Source organism: Coregonus clupeaformis, chromosome 17 (genome assembly GCF_020615455.1).
Source record: "Coregonus clupeaformis isolate EN_2021a chromosome 17, ASM2061545v1, whole genome shotgun sequence".
NCBI lineage: Eukaryota > Metazoa > Chordata > Actinopteri > Salmoniformes > Salmonidae > Coregonus > Coregonus clupeaformis.
Window position 1 is genome coordinate 63,255,716 of NC_059208.1, and position 18,040 is coordinate 63,273,755.

Consider the following 18,040-nt stretch of genomic DNA (forward strand, 5'->3'; position numbering starts at 1 on the left):
TAGGTTCACACACACACATACACACACACACACATAGTTTCACACACACACACATAGGTTTACACACACACATAGGTTCACACACACATACACACACACACACATAGTTTCACACACACACAAACACACAGGTTCACACTCAGACACATACACACAGGTTCACACTCAGACTAAGACGCATGCACGCACGCGCACACACACACACACACACACACACACACACACACACACACACACACACACACACACACACACACACACACACACACACACAGAGAGAGAGAGAGAGAGAGAGCAGTGGTGTAGTGGTAACATTCTTCGGCACAGTCACATTTATGGCAGCAGGTAGCCTAGCGGTTAGAGAGTTGGGCCAGTAACCGAAAGGTTGTAGTTTGAATCCCAGAGCCGACAAGGTGAAAAATCTGTCGATGTGCCCTTGAGAAAGACACTTAACCCTAATTGCTCCAGGGTAATGGCTGAGCCTGGCTGTTATTTAAGATACTCTTCAAAGAGGGAGGGTTTCAGACATTTTCAAAAGATGGGCGGGGACTCCGCTTTCCTGACTTTAGGGGGAAGCTTGTTCCACCATTGGGGTGCCAGGACAGAGAAGACTGGGCTGAGCAGGATCTGCCCTCCCGTAGGGGTGGGAGGGCCAAGAGACCAGAGGTGGCAGAACAGAGTACTCGGCTTGGGGTGTAGGGTTTGAGCATAGCCTGAAGGTGGGGAGGGGCAGTTCCTCTTGCTGCTCCTAGGGTAAGCACCATGGTCTTAAAGATAATGTTACTTTATGCAGGCGGGCTGCAGCGTTCTGGATAAGTTGCAGGGTTTTATGTCTGCCTGCTACTTTACTCCCTCTCTGTCCATGCTGCATGTGTGTGTGTTAGGAGAGATTAGGTCATGATTAGTGACCCAGTCAGATTTAAACAGAGGAAGGAGAGAGAAGAGAGAAGAGCGAGACAGAGAGAAAGAGAGAGAAGAGAGAGAGAAGAGAGAGACAGAGAGACAGAGAGAGAGAGAGAGAGAGAGAGAGAGAGAGAGAGAGAGAGAGAGAGAGAGAGAGAGAGAGAGAGAGAGAGAGAGAGAGAGAGAGAGAGAGAGAGAGAGAGAGAGTGATAGACACAGAGACAGACAGAAAGACATAGAAAAAGAGAGAGAGCGAGTAAGTGTACAAACATGAGAGAGAGTTGAGTTGGTGCTAAACCTCTTACAGCTGGCTGGATGAATACAAGCAAACATAACACAGGTTAATCCTACAACCAACCAGCCTACATGTTACTGTACTGCCTATGACCTTGTAGTGTCAGGCCTTGCAGGGCTGGAACAATGGGGCTAGGGCACCCTGTCCTATCTGTCCTGGCCTGCACTACACAGGACAGGGCTGACCCTAGTCCCTGTCATACCATAACATACAGTGTCGCATCAAGGTGTGTACCAAATGGCACCCTATTTCCTTTATGGTTCTCCATATGGCTCTGGTCAAACGTAGTGCAATCCAGTTACCAGTTACTCGTGAGCAGCTGATCGCTAACCAACAGGTTGACATTAGCCTGGCTAAATGTTTTTCTAGTGTTGTCTCAAAAGACGAGCTAAAGAAGAAAAAACATGGCATACTTCATTGATGGTAATCTCCTCATGCGTAAATGGACATCCCATGTTGACGCTGGCGGAGATTGGAATGCTGTTTACCAAATAGTGATTCCTACAGCCTTTCGACAAAATGTTTTATCCCTCGCTCATGATCACCAGTGGTCCGGACATCTGGGAGTCACCAAGACTTATGATCGTGTTTTGCGACATTTCTTTTGGCCTGGTTTAAAACAAGATGTGGCTCAGTTCTGTCGGACTTGCCACACCTGTCAAGTAGTTGGGAAACCGAACCAGGTTATTTCCCCGCGCCTCTTTGTCCCATACCGGCCATAGGTGAACCATTCGAACATGTGATGGTTGATTGTGTTGGACCATTACCAAAAACAAAATCTGGTAACCAGTTTATGTTGACAATTATGTGTGTGGCCACCAGGTACCCAGAGGCCATTCCTCTGCGAAAGATTACTGCTCCGGTGGTGAGTAAAGCGTTGATCAAATTCTTCTCAACTTTTGGATTACCTAAGGTGATACAAACTGATCAGGGTACGAATTTCCTTTCTAAACTTTTCAAACAAGTGTTAAAATCCTTGTCAGTTACACACCGTGTGTCAAGCGCATATCACCCAGAGTCTCAGGGTGATATGCGCTAGTACAGAGCTGTATAGCCTCGTCCCTGTCATAAGATAACACACGATACGGCATCATAGTCCAAGTACAGAACAGTGATGAGGTAGTACTGTTCTGTAGTTGGGCGTCATGCTAAACAGTGATGAGGTAGTACTGTTCTGTAGTTGGTCGTCATGCTAAACAGTGATGAGGTAGTACTGTTCTGTAGTTGGGCGTCATGCTAAACAGTGATGAGGTAGTACTGTTCTGTAGTTGGTCATCATGCTAAACAGTGATGAGGTAGTACTGTTCTGTAGTTGGGCGTCATGCTAAACAGTGATGAGGTAGTACTGTTCTGTAGTTGGTCATCATGCTAAACAGTGATGAGGTAGTACTGTTCTGTAGTTGGTCATCATGCTAAACAGTGATGAGGTAGTACTGTTCTGTAGTTGGTCATCATGCTAAACTGTTCTGTAGTTGGTCATCATGCTAAACAGTGATGAGGTAGTACTGTTCTGTAGTTGGTCATCATGCTAAACAGTGATGAGGTAGTACTGTTCTGTAGTTGGTCATCATGCTAAACAGTGATGAGGTAGTACTGTTCTGTAGTTGGTCATCATGCTAAACAGTGATGAGGTAGTACTGTTCTGTAGTTGGTCATCATGCTAAACAGTGATGAGGTAGTACTGTTCTGTAGTTGGTCATCATGCTAAACTGTTCTGTAGTTGGTCATCATGCTAAACAGTGATGAGGTAGTACTGTTCTGTAGTTGGTCATCATGCTAAACAGTGATGAGGTAGTACTGTTCTGTAGTTGGTCATCATGCTAAACAGTGATGAGGTAGTACTGTTCTGTAGTTGGGCGTCAGAATAGTACAGATTGAATCATACAGCCTCTTTCACTGCTAGGCCATCTCCTGTAGCTCAGTTGGTAGAGCATGGCCCTTGCAACGCCAGGGTTGTGGGTTCGATTCCCACGGGGGGCCAGTATGAAAAATGTATGCACTCACTAACTGTAAGTCGCTATGGATAAGAGCGTCTGCTAAAATGAAAATGAGACATTGCAAAAATCAGAAACGTTTTGTCCAAAAATGATGCAGAAAAGATAATCCATGCTTTTGTCACTTCTAGATTAGACTACTGCAATGCTAAATAAACTTCAGTTAGTGCTAAACACGGCTGTTAGAATCCTGACTAGAACCAAAATAATTGATCATATTACTCCAGCCTCTGGCTTCCTGTTAAGGCTTGGGCTGATTTCAAGGTTTTACTGCTAACCTACAAAGCATTACATGGGCTTGCTCCTACCTACAGTGGGGAGAACAAGTATTTGATACACTGCCGATTTTGCAGGTTTTCCTACTTACAAAGCATGTAGAGGTCTGTAATTTTTATCATAGGTACACTTCAACTGTGAGAGACAGAATCTAAAACAAAAATCCAGAAAATCACATTGTATGATTTTTAAGTAATTAATTTGCATTTTATTGCATGACATAAGTATTTGATACATCAGAAAAGCAGAACTTAATATTTGGTACAGAAACCTTTGTTTGCAATTATAGAGATCATACGTTTCCTGTAGGTCTTGACCAGGTTTGCACACACTGCAGCAGGGATTTTGGCCCACTCCTCCATACAAACCTTCTCCAGATCGTTCAGGTTTTGGGGCTGTCGCTGGGCAATACGGACTTTCAGCTCCCTCCAAAGATTTTCTATTGGGTTCAGGACTGGAGACTGGCTAGGCCAGTCCAGGACATTGAGATGCTTCTGACGGAGCCACTCCATAGTTGCCCTGGCTGTGTGTTTCGGGTCATTGTCATGCTGGAAGACCCAGCCACGACCCATCTTCAATGCTCTTACTGAGGGAAGGAGGTTGTTGGCCAAGATCTCGCGATACATGGTCCCATCCATCCTCCCCTCAATACAGTGCAGTCGTCCTGTCCCCTTTGCAGAAAAGCATCCCCAAAGAATGATGTTTCCACCTCCATGCTTCACGGTTGGGATGGTATTCTTGGGGTTGTACTCATCCTTCTTCTTCCTCCAAACACGGCGAGTGGAGTTTAGACCAAAAAGCTCTGTTTTTGTCTCATCAGACTACATGACCTTCTCCCATTCCTCCTCTGGATCATCCAGATGGTCATTGGCAAACTTCAGACGGGCCTGGACATGCGCTGGCTTGAGCAGGGGGACCTTGCGTGCGCTGCAGGATTTTAATCCATGACGGCGTAGTGTGTTACTAATGATTTTCTTTGAGACTGTGGTCCCAGCTCTCTTCAGGTCATTGACCAGGTCCTGCCGTGTAGTTCTGGGCTGATCCCTCACCTTCCTCATGATCATTGATGCCCCACGAGGTGAGATCTTGCATGGAGCCCCAGACCGAGGGTGATTGACCGTCATCTTGAACTTCTTCCATTTTCTAATAATTGCGCCAACAGTTGTTGCCTTCTCACCAAGCTGCTTGCCTATTGTCCTGTAGCCCATCCCAGCCTTGTGCAGGTCTACAATTTTATCCCTGATGTCCTTACACAGCTCTCTGGTCTTGGCCATTGTGGAGAGGTTGGAGTATGTTTGATTGAGTGTGTGGGCAGGTGTCTTTTATACAGGTAACGCGTTCAAACAGGTGCAGTTAATACAGGTAATGAGTGGAGAACAGGAGGGCTTCTTAAAGAAAAACTAACAGGTCTGTCAGAGCCGGAATTCTTACTGGTTGGTAGGTGATCAAATACTTATGTCATGCAATAAAACGCAAATTAATTACTTAAAAATCATACAATGTGATTTTCTGGATTTTTGCTTTGTAAGTAGGAAAACCTGCAAAATCGGCAGTGTATCAAATACTCCCCACTGTATCTCTCCGATTTGGTCCTGCCGCACATACCTACATGTACACAGGCCGCCCTGCTGGAGGCAGGGCTTTCTCCTATAGAGCTACATTTGTATGGAATGGTCTGCCTATCTATGTGTGAGACGCAGACTCAGTCTCGACCTTTAAGTCTTTACTGAAGACTCATAACTTCTGTAGGTCCTATGATTGAGTGTAGTCTGACCCAGGGGTACGAAGGTGAACGGCAAGTCACTGGAGCGACGAACCGCCCTTGCTGTCTCTGCCTGGCCGGCTCCCCTCTCTCAACTGGGATTCTCCTGGCTGTCCCCAGTCCACCTGGTCATGCTGCTGCTCCAGTTTCAACTGTTCTGCCTGCGGCTATGGAACCCTGACCGGATCAACGGACGTGCTACGCCGGACCTGCTTCTCTCTCTCTCTCTCTCTCTCTCTCTCTCTCTCTCTCTCTCTCTCTATCGCTCTCTATCTCTCTCTGTCTCTCTCTGTCTCTCTCTGTCTCTCTCTCTCTCTCTCTCTCTCTATCTCTCTCTGTCTCTCTCTCTCTGTCTCTCTCTCTCTCTCTCTCTCTCTCTCTCTATCTCTCTCTCTCTCTCTCTCTCGTCTCTCTCTCTCTCTCTCTCTCTCTCTCTCTCTCTCTCTCTCTCTCTCTCTCTCTCTCTCTCATTCACTCTCTCCCCCCCTCCTTCCCTCCCTCCGTCTCTCATTCACTCACCCCCCTTCCTTGTAGATATGTTTATCTGTGATCAGCAAGGCTCGGTCTGTGCTTTTATTGAACCTGTTCATCTGAGAGAGAGAGAGAGAGAGAGAGAGAGAGAGAGAGAGAGAGAGAGAGAGAGAGAGAGAGAGAGAGAGAGAGAGAGACAGAGACAGAGACAGAGACAGAGACAGAGACAGAGACAGAGACAGAGACAGAGACAGAGACAGAGAGAGTCAGAGACAGAGAGACAGAGAGACAGAGAGAGAGAGAGAGAGAGAGAGAGAGAGACAGAGACAGAGAGAGAGAGAGAGAGAGAGAGAGAGAGAGAGAGAAGGTATTTATTCTGCTCTACAATGGCATCTTTAATGTAGAGATCAGAACCATCAAACCATCAGAGATCAAAGCAGCCAAAATCAGAAACCAGGACAGATACAGTGGGGGAAAAAAGTATTTAGTCAGCCACCAATTGTGCAAGTTCTCCCACTTAAAAAGATGAGAGAGGCCTGTAATTTTCATCATAGGTACACGTCAACTATGACAGACAAAATGAGAAGAAAAAATCCAGAAAATCACATTGTAGGATTTTTAATGAATTTATTTGCAAATTATGGTGGAAAATAAGTATTTGGTCACCTACAAACAAGCAAGATTTCTGGCTCTCACAGACTTGTAACTTCTTCTTTAAAAGGCTCCTCTGTCCTCCACTCGTTACCTGTATTAATGGCACCTGTTAGAACTTGTTATCAGTATAAAAGACACCTGTCCACAACCTCAAACAGTCACACTCCAAACTCCACTATGGCCAAGACCAAAGAGCTGTCAAAGGACACCAGAAACAAAATTGTAGACCTGCACCAGGCTGGGAAGACTGAATCTGCAATAGGTAAGCAGCTTGGTTTGAAGAAATCAACTGTGGGAGCAATTATTAGGAAATGGAAGACATACAAGACCACTGATAATCTCCCTCGATCTGGGGCTCCACGCAAGATCTCACCCCGTGGGGTCAAAATGATCACAAGAACGGTGAGCAAAAATCCCAGAACCACACGGGGGGACCTAGTGAATGACCTGCAGAGAGCTGGGACCAAAGTAACAAAGCCTACCATCAGTAACACACTACGCCGCCAGGGACTCAAATCCTGCAGTGCGAGACGTGTCCCCCTGCTTAAGCCAGTACATGTCCAGGCCCATCTGAAGTTTGCTAGAGTGCATTTGGATGATCCAGAAGAGGATTGGGAGAATGTCATATGATCAGAAGAAACCAAAATAGAACTTTTTGGTAAAAACTCAACTCGTCGTGTTTGGAGGACAAAGAATGCTAAGTTGCATCCAAAGAACACCATACCTACTGTGAAGCATGGGGGTGGAAACATCATGCTTTGGGGCTGTTTTTCTGCAAAGGGACCAGGACGACTGATCCGTGTAAAGGAAAGAATGAATGGGGCCTTTTATCGTGAGATTTTGAGTGAAAACCTCCTTCCATCAGCAAGGGCATTGAAGATGAAACGTGGCTGGGTCTTTCAGCATGACAATGATCTCAAACACACCGCCCGGGCAACGAAGGAGTGGCTTCGTAAGAAGCATTTCAAGGTCCTGGAGTGGCCTAGCCAGTCTCCAGATCTCAACCCCATAGAAAATCTTTGGAGGGAGTTGAAAGTCCGTGTTGCCCAGCGACAGCCCCAAAACATCACTGCTCTAGAGGAGATCTGCATGGAGGAATGGGCCAAAATACCAGCAACAGTGTGTGAAAACCTTGTGAAGACTTACAGAAAATGTTTGAACTGTGTCATTGCCAACAAAGGGTATATAACAAAGTATTGAGAAACTTTTGTTATTGACCAAATACTTATTTTCCACCATAATTTGCAAATAAATTCATTAAAAATCCTACAATGTGATTTTCCTCATTTTGTCTGTCATAGTTGACGTGTACCTATGATGAAAATTACAGGCCTCTCTCATCTTTTTAAGTGGGAGAACTTGCACAATTGGTGGCTGACTAAATACTTTTTTTCCCCACTCTATGTGAAGACAAAAAGGTTAAACCTATTGAGTTGATATTGGAGTGCCTACACATAACTCCTCTTCATACTGTGTCTGGATCTAAGTCTGGATCTGAAGTTAAAGGTTTTCAAAGAGACAGACCGACAGACAAGAACAACAACGAGAGAGAAAGTGAAAGCAACAGAAACTCCTCTTGGCAGTACAGTACAGTAGGCTATGTTTTCATACCTTCCTACAGAATCCAGAGAAGATGACCTGGTTGTGTTCATACCTTCCTACAGAATCCAGAGAAGATGACCTGGTTGTTTTCATACCTTCCTACAGAATACAGAGAAGATGACCTGGTTGTTTTCATACCTTCCTACAGAATACAGAGAAGATGACCTGGTTGTTTTCATACCTTCCTACAGAATCCAGAGAAGATGACCTGGTTGTTTTCATTCCTTCCTACAGAATCCAGAGAAGATGACCTGGTTGTTTTCATACCTTCCTACAGAATCCAGAGAAGATGACCTGGTTGTTTTCATACCTTCCTACAGAATCCAGAGAAGATGACCTGGTTGTTTTCATACCTTCCTACAGAATCCAGAGAAGATGACCTGGTTGTTTTCATACCTTCCTACAGAATCCAGAGAAGATGCCCTGGTTGTACTCATCTTTGTTCCTAAGCTCTTCGGCGAATAGTATGAAGTTGGAGCTGCTCCGATGACAGTCCCTCAACTGGAATCAAAGGCACACATTATAGATGGGTCCCAAATGGCATACTATTCTCTTTAAAGTACACTACTTTTGAAAAGAGCCTTATTGTACCAGGTCAGTTGACTGAGAGTACATTCTCATTTACAGCAACGACCTGGCAAATAGCTCCAGGGGAGAGGAAGGGGGATGAATGACCCAATTGGAAGCTGGAAATGATTAGGTGGCCATGATGGTATGAGGGCCAGATTGGGAATTTAGCCAGGACACCGGGGTTAACACCCCTACTCTTACGATAAGTGACATGGGATCTTTAGTGACAACAGAGAGTCAGGACACCCATTTATCATTCCATCGGTAAGACGGTACCCTACACAGGGCAATGTCCCCAATCACTGCCCTGGGGCATTGGGATATATATATTTTTTTACACCAGAGGAAAGAGTGCCTCCTACTGGTCCTCCAACACCACTTCTAGAAGCTTCTGGTCTCCCATCCAGGGACCGACCAGGACCAACCCTGCTTAGCTTCAGAGGCAAGCCTGCAGTTGGATGCAGTGTGGTATGCTGCTGGCAATGGGCCCTGGTCAAAAGTAGTGTACTATATAGGGAATAAGGTGCAATTTGGGTTTACACAATATATTACACTAGCCTGATTCACCATCCTAACCGCTACGCTCTGGTTTCGTATGTAAGCTTGATGGATGGTCTAACATTACACGACCCCGTCTGCCTGCTGCCAGCTGGATAGCATCTCCTCATTAACCATAACATTACACGACCCCGTCTGCCTGCTGCCAGCTGGATAGCATCTCCTCATTAACCATAACATTACACGACCCCGTCTGCCTGCTGCCAGCTGGATAGCATCTCCTCATTAACCATAACATTACACGACCCCGTCTGCCTGCTGCCAGCTGGATAGCATCTCCTCATTAACCATAACATTACACAACCCCGTCTGCCTGCTGCCAGCTGGATAGCATCTCCTCATTAACCATAACATTACACGACCCCGTCTGCCTGCTGCCAGCTGGATAGCATCTCCTCATTAACCATAACATTACACAACCCCGTCTGCCTGCTGCCAGCTGGATAGCATCTCCTCATTAACCATAACATTACACGACCCGTCTGCCTGCTGCCAGCTGGATAGCATCTCCTCATTAACCATAACATTACACGACCCCGTCTGCCTGCTGCCAGCTGGATAGCATCTCCTCATTAACCATAACATTACACGACCCCGTCTGCCTGCTGCCAGCTGGATAACATCTTCTCATTAACCATAACATTACACGACCCCGTCTGCCTGATGCCAGCTGGATAACATCTCCTCATTAATCATAACACTGTTCATAACCTTTCCCAGCCTCTGTCAATGATGTTCTGAGACTAGCAGATCAAACACCACAGCATGAGAGAAATTAATTTAGACACTGACTTTGAGGTGCATTCAGAGATGGGTCATGGTTTGTATGGCAGTGTAGTTGTACTGTACTGTTCTGTACAAGGCATTTACCCACGTAAGGTTGCGGTAAATGTGAATCTTTATATGAATTTGAAGAAATAGCAATATGTAAAAGGATACAATCTAAAGTTCTGTTATTACACAGAATACGTCACCACAGGCTTATGAGAACACGGAGAGATTTGAAGATAGGAAGAAGTGCATAACAGTATTTCACATTCTAAATATTCTATATAGTGAATGTACAAGAATGTCCGGAATGTGGAATTAATGTGTGGAAGGGTCCGTAGTGTAAACCAATGGATTGAGCATGATAGACTCAGCTTAACCTGATGCAAGGGTCAATGAGATGATGAGGTAGAGGAGTAGATAATTGAAAGCAGGAGATTGGGAGGTTGGAGGCGGTTGTCATACACAGTTAAGTCTTTGTTGGCTCAGATAATGACATGGGTGGGGGGCAGAAGGGCGTTGAACAAGGTTCTAGACTGTGTCCCAAATGGTAACCTATTCCCTATATAGTGCACTACTTTTGACTAAGGCCCATTGGACTCTGGTCAAAAGTAGTGCACTATGTAGGGAATAGGGTGCCATTTGGGACACAAGCCTAGTCACAGGCCACTAGAAGATCAACTGACTGCCTCATTGACTGACCAACATGACCAGCCCTAGTCACGGTACCCAGAGGGGCCTGTCATGGCTACAACGACCAAACGTAATTTGATTAACACTTTAACGAGTCGTGAGTGAGACTCATTAGAATGGGACTGATTGTGACCGCCTTTGACTCAGCCAATCACAATCTTCTGGCCTTGTGGTTTATCACAAGCATTCCTTCCTGCCTACGATGGATGCTTCCGGAATGATGTCATTGTATCTCCAGGAACTCCCCATGTGCTGTATCCTGGTCTGGGTAACGGTGAGCGTGTGTACGGTGTTGTGATGGTTTTTCAACATACAGCTCCCTCTAGAGTTTCTTTATAGAACTGTACTTGGGGTGAAATAATGAGGACAGAATATGAAAGTTTCAAAAACTTTGTTGTGAAAGTTGCCCTCTTCAGTTTCTGTGACATACAGTAGATACTCATTCCATTCATCAGGATTTTAGACCAATCAGGCCAATGACTAAATTAGCATAAACAAGGCATGAGGGTAGAAAGTAATCTTATGTGAGAAGTCTGATTGGTAGTTTGGCCCTCATGTAGGTCGTGTCCAACCAACACAAAATAACAAAAAACCATTTTGAAACTGAGTGAAACTTCTGAACATACAAGGCTGGGCTGTTTGAGTGACTCACATTAGCCAGGTAGTCTCTGTCCCAGGGTCCCACCACAGCCCCAGTCCTTCCTCTCCCCATTTAGGGGACCCCCAGAGCAGCCATCTTGGCCCTCACCTCCACCATGTCAGACGGAGGGATGTTCTTCACAATCTGCCTTGCACGCCACCTTGGGACAAACAATGTAAAACACAGAATATATCAAAGATGTTGCAGAGAGAATTGCTATTTGGGTTATTCCTTTTCGTTGTTTGAGCGTGAGTACCTTTTGAACTCTAAAAAGATGGTCTATATATATATAAATATGGTCCATATATATAAAGATTTTATATATATATATATATATATATATATATATATATATATATATATATATATATATATATATATATATATATATATACACACACATATAGATGGTCCACATATATATATACAGTGGCTTGCGAAAGTATTCACCCCCCTTGGCATTTTTCCAATTTTGTTGCCTTACAACCTGGAATTAAAATTGATTTTTTGGGGGGTTTGTATCATTTGCTGGCCTCCCGAGTGGCGCAGTGGTCTAAGGCACTGCATCGCAGTGCTAGCTGTGCCACTAGAGATCCTGGTTCGAATCTAGGCTCTGTCGTAGCCGGCCGCGACCGGGAGACCCATGGCGCGGTGCTCAATTGGCACAGCGTCGTCCAGGGTAGGGTAGGGGAGGGAATAGCCAGCAGGGATGTAGCTCAGTTGGTAGAGCATGGCGTTTGCAACGCCAGGGTTGTGGGTTCGATTCCCACGGGGGGCCAGTATGAAAAAAAAAGAAAAGAAAAAATGTATGCACTCACTAACTGTAAGTCGCTCTGGATAAGAGCGTCTGCTAAATAAATGTAAATGTAAAATTTGATTTACACAACATGCCTACCACTTTGAAGATGCAAAATATTTTTTTGGGTGAAACAACAAGAAATAAGACAAAAAAACAGAACTTGAGCATGCATAACTATTCACCCCCACAAAGTCAATACTGAAGTATCTTGGGGTGTGTCTCTATAAGCTTGGCACATCTAGCCACTGGGCTTTTTGTCCATTCTTCAAGGCAAAACTGCTCCAGCTCCTTCAAGTTGGATTGGTTCCGCTGGTGTACAGCTATCTTTAAGTCATACCACAGATTCTCAATTGGATTGAAGTCTGGGCTTTGACTTGGCCATTCCAAGACATTTAAAGGTTTCCCCTTAAACTACTCAAGTGTTGCTTTAGCAGTATGCTTAGGGTCATTGTCCTGCTGGAAGGTGAACCTCCATCCCAGTCTCAAATCTCTGGAAGACTGAAACAGGTTTCCCTCAAGAATTTCCCTGTATTTAGCGCCATCCATCATTCCTTCAATTCTGACTAGTTTCCCAGTCCCTGCCGATGAAAAACATCCCCACAGCATGATGCTGCCACCACCATGCTTCACTATGGGGATGGTGTTCTTGGGGTGATGAGAGGTGTTGGGTTTGCACCAGACATAGCGTTTTCCTTGATGGCCAAAAAGCTCAATTTTAGTCTCATCTGACCAGAGTACCTTCTTCCATATGTTTGGGGAGTCTCTCACATGCCTTTTGGCGAACACCAAAGGTGTTTGCTTATTTTTTTCTTTAAGCAATGGCTTTTTTCTGGCCACTCTTCCGTAAAGCCAAGCTCTGTGGAGTGTACAGCTTAAAGTGGTCCTATGGACAGAGACTCGTATCTCCGCTGTGGAGCTTTGCAGCTCCTTCAGGGTTGTCTTTGGTCTCTTTGTTGCCTCTCTGATTAATGCCCTCCTTGCCTGGTCCGTGAGTTTTGGTGGGCGGCCCTCTCTTGGCAGGTTTGTTGTGGTGCCATATTCTTTCAATTTTTTAATAATGGATTTAATGGTGCTCTGTGGGATGTTCAAAGTTTTGGATATTTTTTTATAACCCAGCCCTGACCTGTATTACTCCACAACTTTGTCCCTGACCTGTTTGGAGAGCTCCTTGGTCTTCATGGTGCCGCTTGCTTGGTGGTACCCCTTGCTTAGTGGTGTTGCAGGCTCTGGGGCCTTTCAGAACAGGTGTATATACTGAGATCATGTGACAGATCATGTGACACTTAGATTGCACACAGGTGGACTTTATTTAACTAATTATGTGACTTCTGAAGGTAATTGGTTGCACCAGATCTTATTTAGGGGCGTCAAAGGGGGTGAATACATATGCACACACAACTTTTCCGTTATTTATTTGTTCCCAAAAAAATTTAACAAGTTATTTTTTTCATTTCACTTCACCAATTTTGACTATTTTGTGTATGTTCATTACATGAAATCCAAATAAAAATCCATTCAAATTACAGGTTGTAATGAAACAAAATTGGAAAAACGGCAAGGGGGATGAATACTTTTGCAAAGCACTATAGATGGTCCATATAAATATATAGATGGTCCATATATATAAAGATGGTCTATATATAAATATGGTCTATATATATAGATGGTCCATATATATAGAGATGGTCGTATATACAGTATATAGATGGTCAGTATATATATAGATGGTCCGTATATATATAGAAGGTCCATATACACTACCGTTCAAAAGTTTGGGTCACTTTGAAATGTCCTTGTTTTCGAAAGAAAAGCAATTTTTTGGTCCATTAAAATAACGTCAAATTGCTCAGAAATACAGTGTATACATTGTTAATGTTGTAAATGGCTATTGTAGCTGGAAACGGCTGATTTTTAATAGAATATCTACATAGGCGTACAGAGGCCCATTAGCAGAAACCATCAGTCCTGTGTTCCAATTATTTTTTACATTTTTAGTCATTTAGCAGATGCTCTTATCCAGAGCGACTTACAAATAGGTGCATTCACCTTATTGCCAGTTGGATCACCACTTCACAATGTTTTTTTAATTTTTTTAAATAATTTTTATTTATACATTTTTTATAAATTTTTATTTCTTCCGTTTTTTATTATTATTATTATTTTTTATTTTATTTTATATATATATTTGTATTTTTTTTTAAATGTTTTTTTTGGGGGTGGGGTTGGGGTTTGGGTTGGGGTAAGGGGGGGGTAGAAGGATTACTTTATCCTATCCCAGGTATTCACATTCTCTCTCTATCGTAATCCCTGCAGGTTATCAGCGTCTGACTGACCTCTCAAAAACAAACATCAGTATCCTGTCTGACACATAAATATTATCCATATTTCTAGGATTTCTGGTTGATTCGGCCAGCTGTTAGAATCACAGGTGTGGCTAGTCCATAATGTCCAGAGGATGATGACAGAGAGAGAGAGAGGTAAAGCTCATATTATTTAGAACTAGGTCAATGAAAACCATGGAGAGTGACAGAGGCGGAAAAAACACACAAAGAAAGAAGCGCCAAGTGTTCTTGATGTGACATCCGTTGCCTAGCAGGGACAAACTTCGATGTCTAACAAAATCTGATGGTGAAAGCCCAGAACAGTAAAAAGTATCTATCTTGTTTGTTGCAATCAGTAACCAACCATTGAGCAACCATGTAGAACCAACCTTGCAGCCCAGTTTATCCACCAGGGCCACGATGGAGTTCTTGAAGAGGGTGGCTGCCGTCAGTGTGATGCTCAGCTGACCATCAGGCCACATCTCCTTCAGCACAGTGTTGGAACCACAACATGAGAGAACAGGGGGTGGGGGAGAGATATAGAGATACAGAGATACAGAGATACAGAGATACAGAGATACAGAGATACAGAGATACAGAGATGGAGGGAGGTTAGAAAAACAAACACAGGCTCAAAATTGTTTGAAGAGGGTTGGAACAGCTGAACGAAAGAAAGGAGAGAGAGAGGAGAGGGTACTGAAAGGACGTGATTAAGTAGGGAGGAGAGGAGAGGGTACTGAAAGGACGTGATTAAGTAGGGAGGAGAGAGTACTGAAAGGACGTGATTAAGTAGAGAGGAGAGGAGAGAGTACTGAAAGGACAGGATTAAGTAGAGAGGAGAGGAGAGAGTACTGAAAGGACGTGATTAAGTAGGGAGGAGAGGAGAGAGTACTGAAAGGACAGGATTAAGTAGGGAGGAGAGGAGAGAGTACTGAAAGGACAGGATTAAGTAGGGAGGAGAGGAGAGAGTACTGAAAGGACGTGATTAAGTAGGGAGGAGAGGAGAGAGTACTGAAAGGACGTGATTAAGTAGGGAGGAGAGGAGAGAGTACTGAAAGGACAGGATTAAGTAGGGAGGAGAGGAGAGAGTACTGAAAGGACAGGATTAAGTAGAGAGGAGAGGAGAGAGTACTGAAAGGACAGGATTAAGTAGGGAGGAGAGGAGAGAGTACTGAAAGGACAGGATTAGGTGGGAAGGAATGGAGACAGTACTGAAAGGACAGGATTAACTAGGGAGGAGAGGAGAGTGTACTAAAGGACAGGATTAAGTAGGGAGGAGAGGAGAGAGTACTGAAAGGACGGGATTAAGTAGGGAGGAGAGGAGAGGGTAGTGAAAGGACAGGATTAAGTAGGGAGGAGAGGAGAGGGTACTGAAAGGACAGGATTAAGTAGGGAGGATAGGAGAGGGTACTGAAAGGACAGGATTAAGTAGGGAGGAGAGGAGAGTGTACTAAAGGACAGGATTAAGTAGGGAGGAGAGGAGAGGGTACTGAAAGGACAGGATTAGGTAGGGAGGATAGGAGAGGGTACTGAAAGGACAGGATTAAGTAGGGAGGATAGGAGAGGGTACTGAAAGGACAGGATTAAGTAGGGAGGAGAGGAGAGTGTACTAAAGGACAGGATTAAGTAGGGAGGAGAGGAGAGAGTACTGATAGGACAGGATTAAGTAGGAAGGAATGGAGACAGTACTGAAAGGACAGGATTAAGTAGGGAGGAGAGGAGAGGGTACTGAAAGGACAGGATTAAGAAGGGAGGAGAGGAGGGAGTACTGAAAGGACAGGATTAAGTAGGGAGGAGAGGAGAGGGTACTGAAAGGACAGGATTAAGTAGGGAGGAGAGGAGAGAGTACTGACAAGACAGGATTAAGTAGGGAGGAGAGGAGAGGGTACTGAAAGGATTAAGTAGGGAGGAGAGGAGAGGGTACTGAAAGGACAGGATTAAGTAGGGAGGATAGGAGAGTGTACTGAAAGGACAGGATTAAGTAGGGAGGAGAGGAGAGTGTACTAAAGGACAGGATTAAGTAGGGAGGAGAGGAGAGGGTACTGAAAGGACAGGATTAGGTAGGGAGGATAGGAGAGGGTACTGAAAGGACAGGATTAAGTAGGGAGGATAGGAGAGTGTACTGAAAGGACAGGATTAAGTAGGGAGGAGAGGAGAGTGTACTAAAGGACAGGATTAAGTAGGGAGGAGAGGAGAGAGTACTGATAGGACAGGATTAAGTAGGAAGGAATGGAGACAGTACTGAAAGAACAGGATTAAGTAGGGAGGAGAGGAGAGGGTACTGAAAGGACAGGATTAAGAAGGGAGGAGAGGAGGGAGTACTGAAAGGACAGGATTAAGTAGGGAGGAGAGGAGAGGGTACTGAAAGGACAGGATTAAGTAGGGAGGAGAGGAGAGAGTACTGACAAGACAGGATTAAGTAGGGAGGAGAGGAGAGGGTACTGAAAGGATTAAGTAGGGAGGAGAGGAGAGGGTACTGAAAGGACAGGATTAAGTAGGGAGGAGAGGGTACTGAAAGGACAGGATTAAGTAGGGAGGAGAGGAGAGAGTACTGAAAGGACAGGAATAAGTAGGGAGGAGAGGAGACAGTACTGAAAGGATAGGATTAAGTAGGGAGGATAGGAGAGGGTACTGAAAGGACAGGATTAAGTAGGGAGGAGAGGAGAGGGTACTGAAAGGACAGGATTAAGTAGGGAGGATAGGAGACAGTACTGAAAGGACAGGATTAAGTAGGGAGGATAGGAGAGGGTACTGAAAGGACAGGATTAAGTAGGGAGGATATGAGAGGGTACTGAAAGGACATGATTAAGTAGGGAGGAGAACAGAGGAGAGGGTACTGAAAGGACAGGATTAAGTAGGGAGGAGAGGAGAGAGTACTGACAAGACAGGATTAAGTAGGGAGGAGAGGAGAGGGTACTGAAAGGATTAAGTAGGGAGGAGAGGAGAGGGTACTGAAAGGACAGGATTAAGTAGGGAGGAGAGGGTACTGAAATGACAGGATTAAGTAGGGAGGAGAGGAGAGGGTACTGAAAGGACAGGATTAAGTAGGGAGGAGAGGAGACAGTACTGAAAGGATAGGATTAAGTAGGGAGGAATGGAGACAGTACTGAAATGACAGGATTAAGTAGGGAGGAGAGGAGAGGGTACTGAAAGGACAGGATTAAGTAGGGAGGATAGGAGACAGTACTGAAAGGACAGGATTAAGTAGGGAGGATAGGAGAGGGTACTGAAAGGACAGGATTAAGTAGGGAGGATATGAGAGGGTACTGAAAGGACATGATTAAGTAGGGAGGAGAGGAGACAGTACTGAAAGGACAGGATTAAGTAGGGGGGATAGGAGAGGGTACTGAAAGGTTAGGATTAAGTAGGGAGGAGAGGAGAGGGTACTGAAAGGACAGGATTAAGTAGGGAGGAGAGGGTACTGAAAGGACAGGATTAAGTAGGGAGGATAGGAGAGGGTACTGAAAGGACAGGATTAAGTAGGGAGGAGAGGAGAGGGTACTGAAAGGACAGGATTAAGTAGGGAGGATAGGAGAGGGTACTGAAAGGACAGGATTAAGTAGGGAGGATAGGAGAGGGTACTGAAAGGACAGGATTAAGTAGGGAGGATAGGAGAGGGTACTGAAAGGACAGGATTAAGTAGGGAGGATAGGAGAGGGTACTGAAAGAACAGGATTAAGTAGGGAGGATAGGAGAGGGTACTGAAAGGACAGGATTAAGTAGGGAGGAGAGGA

At 44.7% G+C, this 18,040-nt stretch overlaps 1 pseudogene; it reads right to left on the reverse strand.

The window, feature by feature from the left end:
* LOC121585813 overlaps window positions 1-18,040 on the reverse strand; it is a 99,974-nt pseudogene that overhangs the window by 41,155 nt on the left and 40,779 nt on the right.